At 31.9% G+C, this 6,262-nt stretch overlaps 1 non-coding gene across 1 annotated transcript; it reads right to left on the bottom strand.

The window, feature by feature from the left end:
* Positions 1–5,558: 5,558 nt before the first annotated feature.
* On the bottom strand, positions 5,559–5,665 carry LOC126000116 (U6 spliceosomal RNA). The gene has a single exon (XR_007492481.1). It is a non-coding gene; the product is annotated as a U6 spliceosomal RNA (small nuclear RNA).
* Positions 5,666–6,262: the final 597 nt, after the last annotated feature.

Genomic DNA, 6,262 nt, shown 5'->3' with positions numbered 1-6,262 from the left:
TTTAAAAAAAGATTAAATAAAAGATGTAATTAAAGGAATAAAGTGGGGCCAGGTGTGATATCATGGAGATCAGGCATCTGTCCTTTCTGTAGAAGGGCAGTGGCTCAGAACCTGGCATCTCAAACGGTCCCCCATGCCCTCCAGAGACGTTCTCCAAGCATAGAGCCAGGAGCACCCTCTGAGCGCTGCCGGGATTGACTCAAAAGAAGCAAAAGCAAATCAAATCTAATAAAAAACCTAAAACAAGGCAAAACAAACAAAAGAATCTAACAAGAATAAAAAGAATCTAACAAGAATAAAAATAGAAAAGAATAAAAAGCAGAGAAAAGGGGAGAAAGTGATACAGGAGATCACTTTTCCTTTGGGTAGAAACAGGATAAGAGGTAGTGTTATATAGGTCTATACTTATGATGAAAGAGTAGGGTTCCCTCTTGTCTTTTGAGATTTTCTTGTGAGATGTGGGGGTGTGGGGTCCAGGCAGGGAGGTCTTGGTAGAGTTCTTGCGGTGGGGGTCCTTTGGAGCTAGTTCGGGTATCAAGCCACAGGCCACACTGCATAAGTCTGTCAGGGTGTTGGTTTTATTTTCTTGCCTGGAACGAGTTGAGAGCTTGAGTGGGTGTCTCTTCACTTGGGTAGTGGGTACTGGCTCATTGTGGTAGGAGGTTTTTCTTGATGCCTAGTGGATTAAGAGCCAAGGGTGAAGAGTTAGAGTGTGGTGGAGATATCCGGGGTTGGTTTGAGAGGTGTATGGTAATCGGATTTCTGGAGGAGGGAGAATATGGGAGGGGTTACATAGGGTATTGGGATGAGTTGTTTGAGGTTTAGTTTTGTCCCTTAAGGAGAATTCCTGTCTCTGTGTGCTCCTGCACACATATAAACTTATAGAAGTTAGCTTAGGTGTATATTAATGTAGAGAGGTGTGGAATTCAAGAGGTGCACTGAGTACTAAGTATAGTACTTGTAAGGAAAGGAAACATTTAATAGATCAGCTTTGGGATATGTATAGATTTCATGTCTCGAGTACTGACCATTATGTTAGTGAGGTCTATCTATATTGGTGTTTACCCTTTTCAGTTTTGTCCACAGCACCCTATATATCCACATTCCTTTCCTATAGAGGAGGTAACCACGTCGTTTTTCTTTGACATGGATTGAGTTAATGATAGTGAGGAGGAGGAGGTGGAAGAAGAGGGAGACAAGAAGAGAGAATAGGAAAAACAAGACAAAAAATACAGACCAACAATCAAACACCAAAAGCAACAAAATACGAAGTAATGAGAAGAGAGGCTCTAAGAGCAAGGCATGTTAGTTTGGTTGAAGTGGTTTGATGCTTGGGCCCTGTTGTAAAAATCCATAGGTCTCGGATGTTCCTTCGGTGATTTGGCTGGTCCTGTGCTTCAGGTCCTAAAAGAAGGCATAATCTAGAGATAAAGTGTATGTTAAACAGTTTTATCTGGCCATTTTCATGCTTCAATCTGAGTATAGTGCCTCGTGTGACTGAGCACTGAGGTACCACCATAGGATGTTCACACTTTGTATCCAGGAACCCCTATGGACAGAAGGGGCCAGAAAGGTGGTGCTAGAGGTAAGGTGTCTGCCTTGCAAGCGCTAGCCTAGGACAGACCGTGGTTCGATCCCCCAGTGAGCTCATAGCCAGGAGTAACCCTTGAGCATCAAACAGGTATGGCCCAAAAACCAAAAAAAAAGAGTGTGATGAGTAGCCATTTCTTGAGGAGGAAAAAAATAAATTCTAAATTCTAGAAATCTAAATTCCATATTCTTAAATTCTAAATTATATAATTCTAATATTTCATTTCTAGAATACTTATTTCTATATTCTAAAATCTATGATTCTACATTGTAAAAAGAAAATTATAAATTCGATTCTAAATTTCGATAAAACAAAATTTGATTTCTAAACTCGAACATTCTAAATTCTAGAGTCTAAAGTTCTAAATTCTAACACTCTAAATTCTAAGTTCCTAAAATTCTAAATTCTGAAATTCTACATTAATTTAGCTTATGGGGGCCCAAATGTTGAAATCTGACTGGCCAGTGCCAGCCAAGGACAGACTGTGGTTTCATGACCCTGCATCCCATTTGGTTCCCAAAACACAGAACATTTTCTAAGTCCATAGCCAGGTGAAACCAATTCAAATCACGTTCTATGGCCAGAATTCCATAAAGGAAACAAAGAAACATGTAAAAAAACAAATAAAATTTTAAATTGATAAATCTCTACATTTAATTCTAAAATTCTAAAATTCTAAATTCTGAATTTTAAAATTCTGAATACTGTATTCTAAATTCTAAGATTCTAAATTCTATATTCTAAAATTCTAACTTATAAAATTCTAAATTTTAAAATCTAAATTCTAAAAATCTAAAATCTAAATTCTAAAGTTCTATATTCTATATTCTGATATTCTAACATCGAAATTAATAAATTCTAAAATGTAAATTCAGAAATTCTAAATTTCATACTCTAAAATTTTACATTCTACACTCTAAAATTCTTAATTCTATATTAAAAATTCTAAATTCTAAAATTCTAGATTTTATATTCTAAAATTTTAACTTCAATATCCTAAATTCTATAATCTAGATTCTTAAACTCTAAATTCTAAATTTCTGAATTCCATATTCTAAAATTTTAAATTCTAAATTCTAAAATATTATATTCTAAAATACTAACTTCAAAAATTCTAAATTATAAATCTACATTCTAAAATTTTATATTTTAAAAATTTAAATTTTATATTATAAATTTCTAAATTCTATATTCTAAATTCTAAATTTTAAAATTCTATATCCATTTTTCTAAAATTCTAACTTTTAAAATTCTAAATTCTAAAATATAAATACTAAATTCTAAATTTTAAATTTAAAAATTCTAAATTTCATATATTAAATTTCTAATTTTTATTCTAAAATTCTAAATTTTAAATAGTTAAATTCAATAATCTATATTTTAAAATTCTATCTTCTAAAATTATAAAATTTAAATTCTAATATTCTAAATTATACATTCTACAATTCTACATTCTAAATTCTAAAATTCTAAATTCTATATCCTACAACGCTAAATTCTAAATTCTAAGTTCTAAAATTCTATAGTATATACTCTAAAATTTTAACTTCAAACATTCTAAATTCTAAAAACTAAATTCTAAGATTTTAAATTCTTTATTCTAAATATCTATATTTCATATTCTAAATTCTAAATTCCATATATTTAAATTCTATATTCTATTTCTAAAATCCTAAATTCTAAAATCTTACATACAATATTCTATATTCTAAAATTCTAACTTCTCAAATTCTCAAATTCTAAATTCTAAAATTAAATTCCATATTCTAAAATTCTATCTTCTATATTCTAATATTCTAAATTTTAATATTCTAAATTCCATATGCTAAAATTTTAAATTCTAAATTCTAAAATTCTAATATTCTACATCCTAAATTCTAAAATTCAAGAGTCTATATTCTAAAGTCTAAATTCTAAAACACTATATTCTATATTCTATAATTCTAACTTCTACCATCCTAAATTCTAACATCTAAATTGTAAAATTTTAAATTCTAAAAATCTAAATTCCATATTCTAAAATTCTAAATTCCATATTTTTAATTCTAAGTTCTATAATTCTAAAGTCTATATACTAGAATACCTATTTCTCTATTCTAAAATCTAAGATTCTAAATACCAAAAAGTAAATTTTAAATTCGATTCTAAATTCTGATAAAACAAAATTTGATTTCTAAACTCGAAAATTCTAAAATCTAGAGTCTAAAATTCTAAATTCTATATTCCTAGAACTCTAAATTCCTAGAATCCTAAATTCTAAACTTCTACACTACTTGGGATTGTGGGGGCCCAAATGTTGAAATCTGCCTGGGCAGTGACAGCCAAGGACACACTGTGGTTTCATGACCCTGCTTCCCATTTGGTTCCCAAAACACGGAACAATTTCTGAGTCCATAGCCAGTTGAAACCATTTCATGTCATGTGCTGTGGCCCAAAATCCATAAAGGAAACACAAAATCCCACAAATAACCAAAAAAAATCTAAATTGATAAATCTCTACATTTTATTCTAAATTTCTAACATTCTAAATTCTGAATACTAAAATTCTGAATTCTCTATTCAATTCTATATTCTAAAATTCTAACTTTTCAAATTCTAAATTGTTAAAATTGAAATTCTAAAATTCTAAATTCCAAAGTTCTATTTTCTATATTCAAAAATTAATGTCTAATATAATAATTTCTATAATCTATACTCAAAAATTCCAAATTTTATATTCTAAAATATTACATTCTAATTTCTAAAATTCTATATTATAAAATTCTAATTTCTAACATCCTAAATTCTAACATCTAAATTCTAAAATTCTAAATTCTGAATTTTTTACTGTAAGAATTTATTCAAGAGACAAAATTGATTAGCATAATCAGGTAAACTAACATAACATAATATAGTGACATAACATAACATATAATATAATTGATATAATAATAATACATGTAAGCCAAAGAAAGATTCTGATTAAAAACACATTTTTTCTTTAATGGCTTACAAATATTTCACAGTAGTATGTTAGGTACATATTAACAATTGATTCAGGGGAATACCTATCAGCAATTATGTCATTCCCCCATTCCAGTTCCCTTTCTACAACCCATTAACCCCACCACCACCCCCTGGACTGCTAGAGGAGGCAGATCCCTCTTTGTCTGGCTTACTATTAGTGATCACATACCTTTTGGTCCTGAAACCCTCCCTTGTTTCCCCTTCTATTTAAGAGGCAGAGCTAGAAAAATCGAGGTATATGGTTTTGTTTGAAGGCAAGAAAATCAATAGAATGGGGTACAAAATCAGAGGATAAAAAATCAAAAGTCAAATATGCTGAAAATGGGCTATGTCACTCTAGAGGCTTCCAACATCAGTTTGAGAGGATGTGAAAAGGTAATTAAAATACCACAACAATACAAAAAAATTTCGAACTAAATAAATGGTGAGCACTACATCAATAATCAATGTTGAGCACTACTCACCACACAATAGTCTTGGTTCTGAAATAAAATCATGCTCGAGTGCAATAAGAAAGAGAACGACAAGACAAAATAAAATAAAATAATATTGGAGACATTAACCGTAATCTCCACACCAAAATAAAGACGTCAAAAAAATCGATCAATCGATAAATAAACATGTGGAAAAATATTTGTTTTGTGCCTTTTTTTCTCCTTTTCTTTATCCCTCGGCATAGGCTCAGTAACCATTGGGGATATTGTAGAGGGAATTCCCTTGACTTAGGATATACAGTGTTTCTCCACCCCTGAATTATACTGTCATGGGATTAACTCTAGACTCCTTGCATGATCATTTGCTCTCCCCTTGCTGCTTTCGTGGTGTGTGGAAGACTTCTGCTTTGTCTTGGATGGTAAAATCAGACTTCTGTTTCTCGAGATCTTGGTGGTTGTGCAGCTCAGGGAATGGAGTTTAGGAAGTCTCTTTGTGGTTCTAGCAGTTTTGGTTATTTTTTTCTTTTTAAAATATGGAACGTTTCACGAATTTGCGTGTCATCCTTGCGCAGGGGCCATGCTAATCTTCTCTGTATCATTCCAATTTGAGTATATGTGCTGCCGAAGCGAGCACAGCAGTTATGATTCTTCAGTGTCGTTTTAATCCATCTTCTGTAGTTGGTGTTCTTGGTCGTTATGTTGCTCCTAGACTGGAGCCTGGGATAAAGTCTTTCCTTATGTTTCTGGAAGACCCGTTCCCTTGCGGTTGTCTCGGTCAAACTTCTGGAATTGGAGCTCTTGTTTGTTCAGCAGATCATATACCAAAAGCTAGGCTACAGCTTTTTGTTGCTGTTGTTGTTGGTCCCTGGATGTGTCCTGTCCAGTCTTGGTGGCAACAACAAGTATATAGCGATCTTGGCTTTTGCACATATCAAAGTGTGACCTGTTTTCTGATGTTGTCTTATCGATAGGTGAGGAGGAAGAAAAACTTGCTCTTAGATCAAGTTGTTCCCATTTGATTGATAACCATGTCAGATTATCAATTTAGGACTGGCTCATGTTGGTGTCAGAGCAACATTGTAAATGCCCTGGAGGGGATTTGTTTCTTTGAGCTGTTGCGGAGAACTCTGTCTATCTATTCTGAAATACTTAATGCTCTATTCTAAATTCTAAGATTCTAATTCTAGATTCTAAAATTCTAACTTATAAATTCTAAATTCTAAAATTCTAA

This window comes from Suncus etruscus, chromosome X (genome assembly GCF_024139225.1).
Source record: "Suncus etruscus isolate mSunEtr1 chromosome X, mSunEtr1.pri.cur, whole genome shotgun sequence".
Classification (NCBI taxonomy): domain Eukaryota; kingdom Metazoa; phylum Chordata; class Mammalia; order Eulipotyphla; family Soricidae; genus Suncus; species Suncus etruscus.
This window is presented reverse-complemented; position numbering and strand designations above follow the sequence as displayed.